Source organism: Pipra filicauda, unplaced genomic scaffold (assembly GCF_003945595.2).
Source record: "Pipra filicauda isolate LSUMZ 115617 unplaced genomic scaffold, ASM394559v2 scaffold52_size3558583_pilon, whole genome shotgun sequence".
In the NCBI taxonomy this organism is placed as follows: domain Eukaryota; kingdom Metazoa; phylum Chordata; class Aves; order Passeriformes; family Pipridae; genus Pipra; species Pipra filicauda.
Genome location: NW_024104676.1, coordinates 2,189,125 through 2,207,325, shown reverse-complemented (window position 1 = coordinate 2,207,325; position 18,201 = coordinate 2,189,125). Strand labels below are relative to the sequence as shown.

The 18,201-nt window shown below is 36.5% G+C and overlaps 1 protein-coding gene across 1 annotated transcript in view; it reads right to left on the bottom strand.

Moving 5' to 3' along the window:
* CDH7 (cadherin 7) overlaps positions 1-18,201 on the bottom strand; it is an 88,333-nt gene that overhangs the window by 51,578 nt on the left and 18,554 nt on the right. The gene's annotated exons all lie outside the window — the stretch shown is intronic.

The window sequence follows — 18,201 nt, the reverse complement described above, 5'->3', positions numbered from 1 at the left end:
CCTTGTCTATCACTCCTCCCACTTTCTGCAGTGACATTCATGCAGGAGACAGACCTGCAGTTCAGTCTGTAGCTGCACGTGGGGACTATGACTTCTGAAGTAGAGAAGATCAAGACAAAAGCAGTTTCAAATTCTTATTTCAAGAAACAAAGAATTCACCGGGTAAATCTCATCTGATCCCATTCTGAATCCTTCCAGACAAATTTTCTTTCAGAGTCAGCTTGCAATAGATACTGTAAATAAAACTCCCTTTTTTCGGAAAGAGGAATGATAAGAGACAGTTGCATGTTTCCAATTCATTTCATCCATTGCCACCTCCACACAATATCCATGATTGTAACACTCCAGTTTACTCTGGCTATCAAGTAACCTTATTTACAGTATAAGATTCATGATTCAATTATTATACACTGATCCTGTTGCTTCTTTGTTATATTCCACATACATTTAACACAAAGATTTTACAAGTTCTGGGGTTGGGTGTTCCCAGCATCACACCATGTACAAGAAGGAGTACATGAGAACAGGAAAAGGAAACAGCAATTTTCTACAAAGAGATGATGTATCTTTTAACAAGATGATAACTTTTGATGTGCTGGGAAAAAGCAGAGAGGGAAGAGATCTAACACGAAGCCTTGTGGAGGCAGAGAGGGACAGTGTGTATAAGAAGTGCATCTTTTTTTGTTGTTTTTTAGAAGATAATTTATTGAATGCCCTATATTGTCTCTGAACTGAACCTAAAAAAGAGGGCACTTAATCTTAGGTCCAACTCCTAAAACTCCTCTCAGTTTTCAGAAGTGCTTGTTCGGATATGTGTGAGAGAAGGAAGCAGTCAGCTTCACTCAACAGCAAAGATATTATTATCCTAACTCTTTTAATAAACCCAATTTTGTTATCACATTTTTTTGGCACTGCAGTAATATAGCTTAGTATAGGGTCTACCCTAATGCATTTATGTATATGTTGACCTTTAGGGTGAGGATTATTCTAGGGAAACCTAAATAAAACATTTCCTTCAAAATTCCTAATACTCAATAGTTTGTGGATATTGTTCATTTGTATGTTAAAATCTGTAGAACCAAAGACGATATCATTTTGTATCACTTGCCAATAAAGTATGCTAATGCAGTATTTCCAATAAAGGACATTCATTTTTATCAGTAAGCAGAGATACTGCACTGCATTATTAAAAGCATTTAAAGTATTAAAAGCAGTTTATCTGGCTACGATTGATCTTTTTTATGCCTGAATGAAAGGTTTGCTGTTTTTCATATTTTCGGTTCAGGTTTCTTTAAAGCAGGTGCAGTGTTCATATGCCTCTCTTCTCTGCTTCTCCTTTCCCAAAGATCTATCTTTTTAGTTGTTCCTCCCCCTGTCAACATGGTTAATTGCAAAGTTTATAGATTCTTGGTGAAGAAGAAAATGAAACTGAAAACATGAGGAGCGGATAGTTTTTTGACACCAGCAGGATCACAAAGGTAATGGAGAGAAAGAGATGGACAGGGCAAACATTAGATGCTTCAATAAAACCTAGCTTCATAGTTCCCTGAGATCAGAGGAAATGTGCACTCCTTTGCAGAACTGAAGAGTTTTCTCAAGGAGGAGTTACCTTGCATGCACCTCTTCCTTTCTCGCTATGAAAGTAACTAGAAAGGGAGGAGAGGAATGAAAAATGCCTCCTCATGCCTGTGCAGGCATCCATAGTTATTGGTGATATGCAGCTTTATTCCTGCCTTCTCACTAGAAGCAAGGCAGCATTAGGAAGCCAAAAAACCACCAATAAGAACACCAAGACAGGAGCAATATTCCTGTCCCTTTTATAACCACAATTTACTATCACAAAACAAACGAGAATTGATTGTGGGAGGAAGACACTCGTGTATTCATGCCGCCTCCTCCCCTTCCTGCTTTCTGGGAAAACTTAAGAAGGTTGTATAGAGATTTAACATGTAATTTCCAGAAGATGAAAGAAAACTGGTGATTTGAAACAAAAATATAGTTTGGTCATTTCTATTAAATGTTGGTCATTAAAACAGCCAGGTTCTTAAAACTTCTGTTCTTGTATTCATCATTTACTCTGTTCTTGGATTCAGTATTTACTGTGGTTGGACAAAGAAGTTTTGAAATTCCCTTTCCTCTCAGATTACCACTCTTAGTATGTATTTTGACTTGTAATAACTCATAAAGTACTCGATATTTACAGGGTTGATTGGTTGGTTGTTTAAAATACACCATTACGTTTCTCAACCACCAGGATAAGTAAGGGTTCAATGTTGCTGATTTGGAACAATTTCAATGCAAATAATAACTAATATTAAAAATTCAGCATAGACAATGGAGTTAACATTTAAGTAAAATCCAGTGTGCACACACAGTGTCTAAGGGCTTCGCGAACACATTAGTTATTAATGTGATTGTTGTTTTCAGAGGGAACCATGAAACTCTCACTCTTGTAAACTGAAACCATATTTCAATAACAACAGCTTAAGACCTCATTTTAGATTTCTTTTGCAGTCTCAGTACAAAAGTCATGTGGGAAAGAAACAGGTTTCACAACATTTTATTGATGTCAGTAAAGGTTTGTGATTCATATAATTGTCTTCATACTCAGGCATCAATGAAAGTATTATTCAGTAGATAATGATTTTCTTATAAAAGTCTATTTTCCAAGAAATGTTGAGAAAGTGATAAATGAGCTCCTGGAGGGCGTTTGTTTGCTTTTCGTTTTATTAATTTATGTAAAACTATAGTACAGGCTCAGAAAGAAATATGCTGGTCTACATTCTGTGCTTTCAGCATAACAGATAATAGTGAGGACAAGAGATCCAGTCAATACAAATGGCTATACCCAAAACCCCAGCATATTTAATTAGAGTTTGAAAAGAAGGAGTATGCTTATAATGCTGCCAGAGTTTCCTTGTCTCAGCAGTGTTGTCAGTATAGTAGGGAACCAGCACAGACATCTGTGTCACAGTGGCACAATTTGCCACGCTGACGTACTAGCAATTTCATGCACTGTTTTGTTGCCTCCAGACTTTCTCTTTGTCAGGCAAGTGCAGAGATAGTCATGTGGGAATATAACAAGGTCTCATGCTGTAGACCACAGTATAACCACGTTATATTTATCAAGCACAAGCAGTGGCTGACAGGCTTACTAAAAACCCAGTCAGCCTAGACAAGACTTCTGTGTTGATTTAAAATATCCAAAATAGTATCTGGAGTGCTCAGAGATGACCAAAGGCCTAAGAGCTTCTGAAACTGAGGGCCAAGACATTCCTGAGATCTCTTCACATCCAGCACTGACCTCATAGGCTGCCTGAACTCAGACTGTCTCTGAATTATCTTTTGTCTTGCTACAGGTAATATTAAACCCCTACGAATGACCACAAGCCATATATATATTTATGTATGTATGTGTGTATATATATGTACCCAGGATCACCCAAAATGCAATGGCATAATGAGAAGTTACCTATCAAATGACCACATTTCACATTCAAGGTAAAACCAAGGCATACCCCTTTGGTAGTATACCAGTTGTGTTATCTCACAACTTATCCTCAATAGGCCTCCTGCAGGCAAAATATATGACATTTGGTAAAATTTGACCTCCAAGACCTTCATATTCAACAGTATATAAAGCCAGTGAGAACAAAGCTCCATCTACAATCAAGGTATTCATGCAGATGCATGATTAAGAAAGCATAGGATAAGAGATAAAATAAATAATAATGATCATCAGGGAAACAAGTTTTAAAAAAACCAAAAGATAAAAATATCCACAAACCAAAATCAACGTGAATGGGAACACAGACAAGTCTGAAGGACCAGGAGAGAACTGGAATGAGAAGTTGACTAATAAAGAACCTCTAATTAATATGGAAATGGGACAAAAGGAGACAGGGAAAAGGAAGAATGACAAGTTGAGATGGGAGGAAACAGCAAGGAAAAAATAAAAAATAGAAATGAAAGAAAATACTGTAGTTCTATGTGGAGCTGATCTCAAGTGATGGGTGTTAGGAGAGAACAGTATTTTAGAGTAACTCTGTATAACTTTATCAGTATCTTCTTTTCATACTCCACTTAATGCAACAGGAATTAAAAGAGCTGATAACCTGAATCTAGTCAGGTATCATTTTACTGAGGATGTGTAATACTATTCCAAGTGTACAAAAAAAAAAAAGACTACTCTGGAGGAGGTGGGGGGGTTTAGGGGAAAGTTAAAATGTCATTGATTTTAAAGTCCTGGAACCAGAGGAGCAAACATAACAAACATGACTGATGGGCAGGAAGAGTAGCATAACATCAGCTTTCTTCGAATAAGATAGGCATCTTACTTTAAAAAAGAGAAAAATCCTTATTTCCCCTGTTAATGTAGTTTCTGAACTTTTTTTTATGTTACAGAATGCATGTTTCAGTGCCTAAGAAATCGAAATGGTAAGAATTTGTATTAATTTACTCATACTTATTCTCTCCCATCATCACACTTAGAATAAGCAGTTAGGTTTTACTCTTCTCTCCTTCCTCCATGTTGTTTCCCCAGTAAAAGGTTCAGAAGTATTGGTGGAAGAGTTTAGTGAAAGCCCTTATACTTTATACCTTATACTTTAGTTATGCAGCCCTGACAGATCAGTGCTCCAGGAGGATAACAACCTTATCACATCAGCCACATGACGTGAATATTAAATTTTGCCAACCTTTCGAAAAAAGGGGTTAAACGGTAAAGAGAACGGTGAAACTTCTTCATTTCCTTGACGGTTATTGTGCAAACAAAATTGAAAACAGAAGTACTAAAATTCTAAAACTTACGCTTCATAACATTTCAGTTAGTATCTAAGTAAGTCCTCAAGGCTTTTAAGTCAAAGACAAAGTTCAGATGAAAAGTTCCTCTAGGAATAACAGATATTGCCATCTAAAGGCTAGTGAGTTGAATACTTAATAGGAAATACTGGAAACTTGATGTGATAAGAGCAACTATGTCACATTTTAATGTTTTTTTTCCCCTTAATAATACTCAATTGTGCCTATGGTGTTCTCTCTCCCTGTGCATACTTATATACTGTAGCTCTTTACATAAACAGTGCCTGTATATATGTATACATTTAAGTCCATGTATGTATACATACATATGCATGCAAAGACACACACACACATATTCTTCCTTAGTCTGTCCTCTTCTTTTCCGATCTCTGCAGATTCTGTACTCACAAATCTGTGCCTTCTCCCCCCTCCCCAGTTTTAATAAGAACATGAAATGCCCTGTGGCGACAGGGAATTGTGCAACCAGCCCATTAAGTTTAGTGCAGCTACAGGAGGAACTCAGAAGCAGCTGCTGCTGTAGATGGAGCTGAGTGGGCATATGTAGAGGGCTGAGTATTCTTGAGGAGTTTTAATGGGCCATCATCATGACATGTCACTCTCCAAAATGACTATTTGTCATTCAGACTCTTAAAAAGACAGTTTGGCAGCTTTGGGAGGTAAAAACCATCTGTATACTGTGCATCATCATGTACTAATTGCATAGTATTTACTGGGGGTGGGGGGACAACAATACTGTATTGTAGCACCACCAAGAGCCTACAGGCAACATAACACATGCATTCCAGAAAAAAAAGACCTACTTTCCCCTCACATTCAGGCTTCAAGCTTTTAAGAAATCAACTTCTTAGAATGGGGAAACAGACCACAGTGTTTGTACACAATATGCACATTGGAATCCTTATAGACCTGCTCAATATTCAGCTTTAGGTCTTTTTTTTTTTTTGGGGGGGGGGGGGGTGTGGTGGTGTGGTTTTGCTTTGTTTCTATTTTTCCCCATACCATTCTTAGTCTATAAGTATTTATTCCTTGGAGTACTCATTCTGAGTATCTCAGTAACAAAACTGCATCACTAACAAATCAAGCCATAGAGTAGTGGATTTGCTATCTGACTTACAGAAGCAGAAAAACTGCTTCTGCTTTTACCTGGTAGATTTAAATTTTGATTAAAGAAACCAATAACTCAAACCTCATTTATACAAGTGCCTAAAACAACTAAATCATGTGAAAACACCACTGGAGTGAAATTCTATTTACAAATTCCTGAATGTTTATTCTTACCAGCTCTACTTTGGGTCTTACTTATTCTCTAGGAAAGGGACTAAGTTCCCCTCCATATATACCAACAGTATTTTCACATGATCCATATCTATTCATAATTCACCATGCAACTTGCCATTATATACTAAACCAATGTATTTACTGGTCCAGTGATTTGATTTATTTTGTTGCCAAGAATCACTGAAGCTGTAAGACAAAATTCTCTTAAAGTCACTACACTCTATTTCAGCAGTGTAACAGAACTGTGTGAGGATGCTTTCTGCCTGCATTCCCCACGTATGGCTTCTATGAAAGTGTTCAGACTTAAAGAATACAGTACAGCTAATAAATACCGAAGACCCTAGTATACCTAGTATACTTCATAGAAGAATATCTCTGGGCTAGCAGATGTCCACGGACTTGAAAAGTTTATGTATGTGTAGCAGCTTGCAGAAACAGAACCTCCAAGAAACTTCACTCATTCTTTTTCTCAAATATCGTCCCCACTACACATGAAACAGTCTCTGCTTGTTCAATATTGATACACATATAGTAAAGAACTGTTTCTTGAGCATACATTTTTCTTGAACAGAACACATATATAGATGCATGATTATATATATTTACAGTAATATATTTTCTCTTCTGTGCATATTTCTATTAATTATTTATTATTTCAGTACTATTCATTTATTTATTTATTCATTTGTTTAGGACCAGACAATGTATGAATGTACCTTCCCTTATGGCATAGAAAGAAGGGAAAGGATGGAGATGAAACAAGAAAGGCAGTAACAGTATTTATCTACCTGCAATAATGCAAAATGAATGCTTTTACTTTTTTACCTGATCTCGAAAATAGAAATAATAAATTAGAATACAAATATGGTGATTGGAAAGTTATGTCTTCCTTATAGCCTTTTCTACTTAGTCAAAATAATTTGGGCCTAGGATTTCAACCATGGAGAAAGAGAGCATTTAGAGGATCTATTTTTTCATCTCTAACTCTCTAATCTAATGAATTACCTGTAACAGCACTGAGCAGGAAAAATAATCATACACACTTCTGGTTTGACTACCATATCAATAATACCAAATCTATAAACAAAAATGACATGTACTTACACTGAATGTATTTATTTTAGAGTGGAAATTATACCTCCAATATTGTCTCTTCTTTGCCAAACTACTGATCTATAGTTTAGAGTGATTATCCTCTTTCTGCTTCAACTATCCAAAATAGCTTGCAGCATTGCTTGGTTGATAATGATTTTTCCCATAGGAACCTGCTTCCAAAGAACATTAGTACCAAGGAATAGACACCCAGAGGGTGTAGAGCTTTTCTCTTTTCGTTCTGGTTTTATGTTGTATCAATTCCTCACATTTAATTTGCTTTTGAAAGTTTAATGCTACTAAAGATGCACCCATAATCTTACCTTGTGTGTTTGTAGTGCTGAAACCCTGACAGACTAGAAGACAATGGTAAAATACATAACTGTAAAGCAGTTTAAGTAATTACTAATTGTGCCTGTAGAAGCCTATAAAGTACTGCACTACAGAAGAGAGTATGATCTGATAATTTTAGTGATGAAAGACTTACAATACATAAAAAATTTAATTATCTGGGTTCACATCCTCACTAACCTATAATGTCCTGAAAACAGTTAATTAATATTTATGAAACTGGTGAAACAAAGCAAAATTCCCATGCTGGTCGAAATCTTAACCTTTAACAAAAATGATAATACAGATGTCAGTATAAGGTGTTTATTACTGTGTTTTGCTTCTTAAAAAATGAATTCCTACTGTTTTTCTTTATAAAGTTTTATATGTTTGGAATAATGCAATACTTGGTGATGACTTTCCTGAAAGATATACAGTCAACTTGAAATTGATAATTCTTCATATGAACAAACTGGTTATATGTTATAAAATATTTCATACCACCCAGGTATTTCCCAAAGCATTTCCACAAATTTAATTCCATAAGTCTTCCCACTAATATCAATGGGATTACTCCTAGACTTCAAGTGCAATATTAAGATTTTGATACATGCCCACATCAGACATAGTCAGTACCTTGGAAGGCATGTTGGGAAGAAAGTCAGAACTTCTCAGAGCTGACAGTGGGTCAAGGAAATAAGAACAGATAATTTGAACACAAAATTTTACTATAACATTTTAATATGAGTAAATTATTTCATATGAAAAGGGCAGCAATGAATATCTATAGTAAAGCATTACAGTTTCATTGCTAGTATGACAATATAACATGAAATACAGCACGATCAAGTAAAGTGGAGTATTAGATATCTTCCTGTGGACACTTACCTTGTGCCTTAAAATGATTTCTCTTAAAAAAGAGCAGAAGAATCCCTTGGTTAACCTATTATCTTAAAGCACAAGTTACTGTTGTTACTGTGTTTACATTTCATTTAGAACCTCTTTTTTCAGTCTGGCTTAACTAAACACCCTAACATTTCTGTAGTGTTTTCTATTAACTACTATGACCAATTTCTAACACTGTAATTCAGCAAAGGTAAAACACTGAATGACAAATAAGATGTTCTATTTTCAGCAGGCTATAGGATGAATACTTTTTTTTTTCTCTTTTTTCCCCTACTATTATGTATTTCTCTCAAGATAGTTTGTCACATTGATTTTTACCCAAAAGTGTTTCACAAATGCATCCATCCATATATACTGGCTAGTTAATTCACAGCCCATTTTTCAAAATTCACTTCAAAACCTAGGGAAATTTAACCGTGTGCTACATAAACCTACATCTTTGTTTCAGAATTTTCTAAGTTAGGAAGTCATCCTTATCCATGTATATCACTTAACAGGCATGAAAGTTACATATGCCTAAGTACCTTTCTAAAATAAGGCCTTAACTCCTGTTCGAAGAGGAAGGTTGCTTTAATGAACTTGTGCATCACACAGACTAATTGTAAGAAGCAACACTGAAAGATTAAGTGATTCCATCATATACATTCACACTGTAGCTGTTCAGCATTCAGAACAAGCTGAAGCAGAGTATGCACAGTAAGTACAGACACTTGAAAGTCTGCTTTAAACTGTTTGGATCATTTAAAATGATCCTTTTGAATAAATACTTTAAAAAGTTTGATTTTTCCTTAACTTTTTTTAAGCATTCAAACTTGCAGGTCTGCCAGGGCTTTCATACCAGGCTGATCTCAAGACAGTAATTCATATTTTGATAGGCATTTTAACTCCACAGGATTAAAGGCTGGGAAATAAATGCTTTTAATGTCCATGTTTTGTGCTGATTATCTGAAAATATTTGAAGGGGAGGATAATGTGTTAGTATTTCAAACCCATAAAAACCCCATGAACAATACTAGGTTAATTGTAAAGCCTTCCAGCCTAGAAGGATTTTAACAGCTTTATCAAAAGGGCAATGCTCTCCTAGTGCCTTTTTCTATGTTGGTGTGTACAATACGTGTTTAACAAAGACAATCTCATCAAATTCCTATGCAGTCATTATGCTTTGTTTCCTTAAATTTCAAATTATGTGAGAAGCTATTTATGAGTTAAGATTGAAATTCATTCATTAAAAAAAAATAAATAAAATCCATGGATATGAGATTGCCACGTACAGTGCTGATGCCAACCCAGGATGTTTTCATCTGTTCTTCATGTTTTCACCATTACATATTCTTTCTGTGTTTCTTACTCACTGTCATTAAATGCTGGAAATACAGTCAATTTATGTGCAATTGATAAAAAAATTATTAGAAAATAGTGAAATGGCAGGCGTTATTTTACATTGGTCTTGTATACTTGCTAAATCTAAATTAAAATTCAAATTGTGCAGACCTATTTCTCATTCTGAAAGCTATTTGGATTCTATTGAAAATTTAAAAGTCTGCCTTCAGAAACTCATTTCTGAAGGTTCCAGTACTTCACATATATTGAAAATTTTCAATTTACTTAAAGACCCCCTTGATTATGTGAAACAACATGTCCATTTGACACAAAAAAGACATTGAAAAGGGTACATAATTCAAACTCTTAGGTGATTCCCAATGAAATTAGAGCACTCTTATCCAGTGATCATTTTTATGATCATTTGTTCCCCTTCTGAGTGAGCTCTGGTTCAGTAAAAACAGTGCACACAATGGGTTCCTTATGAGAACACGCCTTCCCTCTGAAGCACTGTGGTGAACATGAAGGTACAGGAGTTGTTAGTATTGTGCATTCCGTTAGCTGCAAACAAGATTAATCATCTGAATTTACTTTCATCTACTTCAAATATTTCAATTCAAACGACTGTTACTAATTTGTCTGTCACACTTCTTGTGTATACACCATCAAATAACTCCTTAAGGGATCTTTTATTATAGTATCTGATTGTTATATTAGAGTATCTGATCCATTTTATAACTAAATCTCAAAACAATGAATTGCTCTTGCAGATTAGAGTTTAAATCACTATAATGCTTGCCCCCAGCATTCAAGACTGATCTTTGCTAAGTTTCACTTGACACAGCATGTAAACTTCTCTACCAGATTGTCTGAGCACTCTCAAAGCCTAATTGATCCAATTTGCATGTCTCATCCTGGCAGAATTGTGCATCATTTCTATCCTCTTGGACTAAATGATCACAATCTAATCACTTTGTATACAAAGCAGATGGAAAGTTTCCAGCTCCTTTACTATCCCTTTGCATACATCCATATTAAAGCAATTATAATTCGACAAGCAATCTGATCTTTCTGTATTTTTACAGGATTACTGTCTCATTGATAGGCCTTCTGTCACTAGTTGTAACATTCAGAACTTTAAACTCAAGGCGTTTTCACTTTTGTCTCACACCTTCTGTGTGGTCCATTAAAATGATCACTTAATTTCACAAACTTCCCTTAGGGAAGTTCTATACCGCTTGGTGTAAACCAGCAGAGCTCTGTGTACTACAAGGGTACAATTTCTATTAATTGAGGACACTGTATTTTTAAGGGAAGACAAATAATTAATTATATCTCCATTCATAAAGTTCTGAGCCTCTTACATTAACAGATAGTGCCAAAGCTTTTATGTATTATAAAAGGAAAATCTTATTTTAAATTTTAAATTAATATTTTCCAAACAGTAACTGCTTCTGCACATGAACCACAAATCTCTTATTTATGTTCTTTTGCTGTACCTTTTCCGCTCAAAAATGTGCAAATTGCCATTTAAACATGATGACAGTTTAGTAAAAAGTTATATTGTTTACAAATAGATGAAATCTACCTTGTGAAAATAACACAAATAATTAAGAGCTTCTGCAAAGAAAAGTCACAAACAAATTAGTTAAATTAATGAAGGATCTAGAAATTTCATATATCACTAAAATCAAACTTTCTGAAGAGAACTGAAAGTTCTGCTCCCTAATCTCACTTGTAGTTCACAGGTAGAATTTATATCCCCCACCTGCCTCTAGCTTATATAAATCTTCAAAGGACATTGCATTTCTTCAACCATACTCCTTCCATGCATTCCTAACTGATGAATCCATTGTCACATGGTACCTCTGCTCTTCTGGGAACCTGTAGTTGGCTAATATTGGCTTATTTTTTTGCTACATACATCCCTTTTATCACTTCTTCCACTTTTGTTCTCTCCCTTAATGTCTATTCCTATTTGCTCAACAAAATTTATGAGAAAGCGAAAAGATTGTTTGGGGTTTTTTTAAATTTGTTTTCAGTGAAAAATACATGAGAAACTCTAAACCATGTTGTTCACAGAAGTGATCAGTCACTGGTGGTCACTGTTCCTGACAGCAAAAGATAAGGAATACCCTTCAGTCTGCTCTGCTCTGCAGCTGCTTCCCAGTGGAAGACGGGAAGATAAAACCAGTGGCTTTATAAGAGAATAAAGGAACCAGAATACACTATAAATTCTGTCATTTTCTTCAAAGGTAAAGCATGCCAATTCAGTAATATAACCATGCTTTTATGTCCATATGTACCCAAAAAGAGTGGTGCAAGTGGAAGGACAGTAGCTGTTCAATAGCAAATCTAGTGAATTCAATGTTAACTGGCAAAGAAAAAATTGAATTAACCAACTAAACAAATTTAATCATATGAAAGGCATTAGGACAGTAAACAGACTTTCTATTAATGTGCTGCACAATTAAAGTAGTAGCATAAAACCAGCAATGCCTTTCTTTGACTTGCATTTCAAACAGACTCAGTGGACAAGTCATATGTTAAGCTGTTCATACCACAATCTTGGCTGAGCCTTAAAAAGACAAGCTCTTTCAAGGACATGCCTCTAGTTACATAAGGAAGTAAAACTCCTGCTATCTTCAGATTCTGTTCTCATTTTAAAAATGTATGGTCCAATAGCTTACAACCGGGTTTTGCAGGTGTAAGTCAGTGGAACATAAGAAACACATCTGTGGATAACACTCAGTTTGCTCTCTCAGCTGTCTTCACTCAGCAGGACTAATAGCAATAATAAGTAGAAATAAATTATCACCAGAACAGGCAGGTGTGACTCACACACAGAACTAACTCATCTACTGAGTAACACAGTATAATTTTATGCAGTCACTTTTCAGAGTAAATTTTCTGCTAGTCTGTAAACAATCAGACACTTATCACACCATCGCATTGTTTTTAGTGAAGACACACAGTTCCTATGCCAATGTGAAGGCTCATGGCCCTGAGTGGCCTTCCCCATGAGACAACCTGCTGCTGCTTCTGACAGTTCCACACTTCACCCTGAAGGCATTTAAATACTGAGATAAAAATTTAACAACATTTAATGTTTGAGCCCAACTTTACACCAAAACATCAGAGAGGGTCTATTGATTACTGAGACACACAACTTCAGGAATATGAACAGAACAACTCTTACTTTGCCTTCCAAAACATCAATCAAAAAGTAATATTATTCTCTGCCAAACATTATCAAACAGTGCCTTAATGTTTTAAAAAAATCTATCTTATTTTTTTGCATTAGTTCTGTTGCCACCAACAAAAACAAAAATGTGCTTTGAGTTTTAGACTGAATGTAATGTTCATCCTCAGTTGTATTTATATTTTCACCAGATGCAAGTTATTATGTGGGGGAAAAAAAAAATCTGGTTTCATCCCATCGTTCTCAACAATGGCACTTGTATAGATTCTGTTGGAGTTCTGTTATCAGTAAAGGTTATTTACAGGTACAAGAGTGTTTGACTGCAGGAAAATTTGCAATATTGTAGATCATTTTCTTCACTGTAATAAACTTAACCCTTCTAACCTTGATGGTTAAGTTGCAGTGCCTTTCCCCTTTATCTTGCTAATTATTTTATGAAGTAATTTTCCAAAGAATTTAATCTGATCCACTGTTAGCACATCCAGCTACAGTTCAAAACAGTATTCTGAATTGGTATTTCCAGTTTAAAGTATAGTACAAAGCAGGCATCAAATAGTCAGAACTAAAAGGTGGGCCACTATCTAATACACAGATGATAATATAATTTCAGAAGCAAAGGTACACTTAATTTTTAGTGTAGTATGCAGACACAGACCCTTATATCTCTAGATATCAGAAGGATCTGTCATCAAAGTGGACATCTTAATCTCTCCATCTTCCTCACAGCCTCATTGCTTGCTTGGCATGTATTTTGGAAGCATGACAAAGCACCTGGGGCCCTCAGTCTGTATCATCCCACGTGAAAAGCAGTCATTGACTTCATTTTGTGCTATTAGAAGTAAAATTGGAAAAAAAAATCTGGAAAGATGATTTTACCATCAGACTAGCAGAATGGACCATCATCTTCTACCCATCTCTACTTACCAAAATAATAGATGAATGGAAATTGTTGAATGTGATACTGTGACTTACATAGTATGGAGCAATGTCTAATTTTGACAGGACATTGAAATTAGTCTGCAGGAAAAAATTCTCGTGCACTCTTCAAACAGATGGCATGAAATATATTTACATGAAATGATGAATGTCAAAATACCGGTCTAGAAAGAAAGGTGTCATTATTTCATCCTTTTAACTCCCAAGAAAAATTTGCTTTGTAAGGCAAATTGTAAAGCTGCCTTCTTTAGTGGTAGACCAGGAAATTCATAATTTTCTTATTTTTAAACAGTCTGGACATGATCCATTTGCTGCCCTGACAGCTGCACATATTTGCATCCTTCCATCCGTCTTCTGAGAGCTCAGACTTGCTTGGACTCCCCCAGATCTGCATGTTGCTTTTTTGCTATTGCACGCTTTACCTTGACACAACAATTCTTGGAACCTCTATGTATGGAATGCTATTCTGTCTTGTCCTATGATGTTTGGCACTATGCTGCTTGTGTTTTAGGCTTTTTTTGAACAAATTCCAAATTCTCTAGCCCTCTCAAGAAACATTTTATAAGAAATATTTACATCTTTCATTTTCTATCCATTGCTTCCCTGTTCCCATAAAAGAAACATAAACCTAGTTCTACTAGTTTTCCTCTTGATAATATTTGGTTTTGCTGCTGTCTTATGTCACAGATTACCTTGCTGCACATGGTATCTTCCTCTTTCGATTACAAATGAGCTTTATTTACCTTTTTGTCCCTTTCAAATGCATCTAGTTAACAGACCTAGTCCCCTGCACATTTCTCAAACCTGGGTGTTACTGGATGTCTGGCCAGCTGCCCTCCTCTTCCATCTGTGCTAACATAACCAAGTCAGCTGGCATTGGTACCTATAATGCCTTCTTTCTAGAACCCACGTGGTGGACTGATGCAACTTAAACCAATGTGCGAGCCATATAGGTGCATATAGCTTCCTTAGCAAAGAGCAAAGGGGTCAAGATGTACACATAAGGTAAGCCTCACCCCAATCCCTGGAAAGGTGATGCAGTGCCTTGTTCTGGACACCATCTCTATCCATGTGGATGACAAGAAGGTGATCAGGAATAGTCAGCATGGGTTCACTAATGGTAAATCACACTCGAAAAACTTGATTCCTTCTACAGTGAAACGACTATCTGGATGGCTGAGGGGAGAACAGTGCATACTGTCTACCTTGCTTGACTTCAGCAAGGCTTTTGACACTGTCTCTCACAGCATCCTCATAGGCAAACTCAGGAAGCGTGGACTGGATGAGTGGACAGTGAGGTGGATTGAGAACTGGCTGAACTGCAGATGCCAGAGGGTCATAATCAATGAGACATGGTCTAGTTGGAGGCCTGACACTAGGGGTGTCCCACAAGGTTCAATACTGAGCCCAGTATTGTTTAACTTATCCATCAATGGCTTGGACAAAAGGGCAGAGGCCTCCTCAGCGAGTTTGCTGATGACACAAAACTTCAGGAGTGGCCAATATGCTGGAGTGCTGTGCAGCCCTCCAGAAGGACCTCGACAGGTTGGAGAGGTGGGCAGATAAGAACAGTCTGAAATTCAACAAAGGCAAGTGCAGGGTCCTGCACCTGGGGAAGAATAACCCCATGTACCAGGACAGGCTGGGGACTGATCTGCTGGAAAGCAGCTCTGTGGAGAAGGACCTGGGGGTCCTGGTGTGAAAACAAGCTGTCCATGAGCCAGCAGTGTGCCCTTGGGGCCCAAAAGGCCAACGGGATCCTGGACTACATTATGAAAAGCATTGTCAGCAGGCTGAGGGAAGTGATCCTGCCCCTCCACTCAACCCTCGTGAGGCCACTTTTGGAGTCCTGTGTCCAGTTCTGAGCTCCTCAATAAAGAGAGACATGGAGTTCCGGGAGCATGTCCAACAAAGAGCAACAATGATGATTAAGGGACTGGGGTATCTCTCTTATGAGGAAAAGCTGAGCGGGCTGGGTCCGTTTGCCTAGGGAAGAGTTGACAGAGAGGGGACCTCATAAATGTGTATAAGTATCCAAAGGGAGGGTGCTAAGAGGATGGAGCCAGGCTCCTCTTTGTGGTGCCAAGCAATAGGACAAGAGGCAACAGGCAGAAACTGGTGCACAGGAAGTTCCACCTGAACATGAGGAACAACTTCTTTACTGTAAGCGTGACTGTGCACTGGAACAGACTGCCCAGAGAGGTTGTGTAGTCTCTCTCACTGGAGATATTACAGAACCATCTGGATGCAATTCTGTGCAATGTGCTCTGGGATGACCATGCTTGAGGAGGAAGGTTGGACCAGATGACCCACTGTGGTCCTTCCAACCTTACCCATTCTGTGATTGGATTTTTATACCTTAATCTAACTTAATGTTTTCACTGATTGCTTTGGTATGATCTTTTCAGTTTTACATGAACCTCCAGAGTGAGAAAAACACAGTAAAATACTTCATCCTTCCCTTCTTACACTTCCCTTCTCACGCTGACACTCTGAGATACTTTTTCTTCTCTTTAACTTTTTCAATGTCTATTTTCCTGTACTAAAAGCATTAAGACTAGAATTTTTACATTTTCTTTGAACCTTAAGATAAATCTGAATTGATTACATGTGTCTGTACAAGCAGCAATTATTCCTCAATGTGAGGTCCTTCCATTGTTTCCTATACATATATACCTATGGACACATTTATGCATATGCTTCATCACTGCTATTGTTCTAATTCCCGCATGTTTGTTCCTTAAAACCTCATTGGACATGGCTTCATTTAGTTTATCAGTCAGATAAACTGAAACAACTTTTCAAACAACTAATATTTCCTTTGTTTTGGGACTGATACTCACTCAGAATTCAGCATAAAGAAAAAAACAAAAAGCAATACGTCTTTAAGATCCTCAGAGTGGTTGTGGACAAGAACTTGCAAAGAAAGAAACAAACATGAATAGTGGAATTGGAATCATACAATGAGAAAGGAAGTAATAGTTGGCTTATTTCCTGTTTAGAAGAAGGTATAATAGAGTGCTTTTGTTCACAGCTCTGTATTGTCAAGAACATACTCAAAAAAGAAAGGGAACAAATAAAATAGCAGTATGGATAAACACAAGATTGCAGTGCTGACTGAGAAGGGAAACCTTTTAGAAGTCTCGCTTGGCTAAGCAACAGTTAAATGGTAAAGGGTAAAAGATGGGTGGGGAGGATAACGGTCTACATACACATGAAATTATGAACATCCAGGAGCAAGTGGAATTATTTAAGTTTTTAATATAAACACTATGCAACATTATAGCCCTGCAAGATAAAAAAGAAACATAAAAATATGCCAAGCACTTTTCCAAATGCCTACTCTGCCCATATAATGTGTATAAATTGTATAAGAAAGACAAGTTAAGCATTTTGCTAGTTTATGGCATTCCATTTATATACCATGATTATGGAAACTTAAGAAATGACCATCTGCTTTTCCCAGCTGTGTCTGAAAACTTTTCATTGTTACAGGATAACAAGCTAAACTTTGCTTCATACAGCACCTGCCTACCTCGTAAGGAAAATGAATTGCTTCATTGCCTAGTCAGCAGGGTTACGATTTGGTACCTCAGTATGAAATGTTTAAGCAGCTTATCACCCTTACACATGTATCCAAGTACCAGATTTTCCATATTTTGGAAACATTTCAAAAGGAAAATAACCTTGTGGGTTCAATTCTTCTCACACATACTCCACGGCAACAGAATTGCATGTCTCTGTAATCCTTAAGGTAATTACTCATGATTTACAGAAACAGGAAAACTAAATGAGACAATATGACTATGGCAGCATTTTGTGGAATTCATATCACCTGGAAAATAACATTAAATGTATTTCTTTCTACTCAGAGAGGGACAAAGAATCACCTATGATGTAGGTAGAACATTATGTCAGACCACTCTTACTTGCAACAGTTCTTAGCATACACCCTATTCACCCATGTTGAAACACCACAATGCAGGCCTTCAGTGCTTCAAGAATACTATATGACTATTTGAAAGGAAGGCACTATTTTTTCACTGTCAAAATGTGGAATATGTTGATACTTGTTGCAAATCATTCCTCAGTATTCCTCTTTCACTAACCTATAGAATAAAATAGCCATTAAAATTCAATTTTAAAATGGCCAGATAATCGTATTCCAACATTAATATTCTCCAATGGTTTCCTAGGGTCAATAAAACTGATTTCAAAATTCTGGATTAAATCTTCAGTTACTCTATAAATAGCACAACTTAATAATCAAAACATATTAAAAAACTTTTGCCTTCTTCTTGAATGTTTAAAATTAC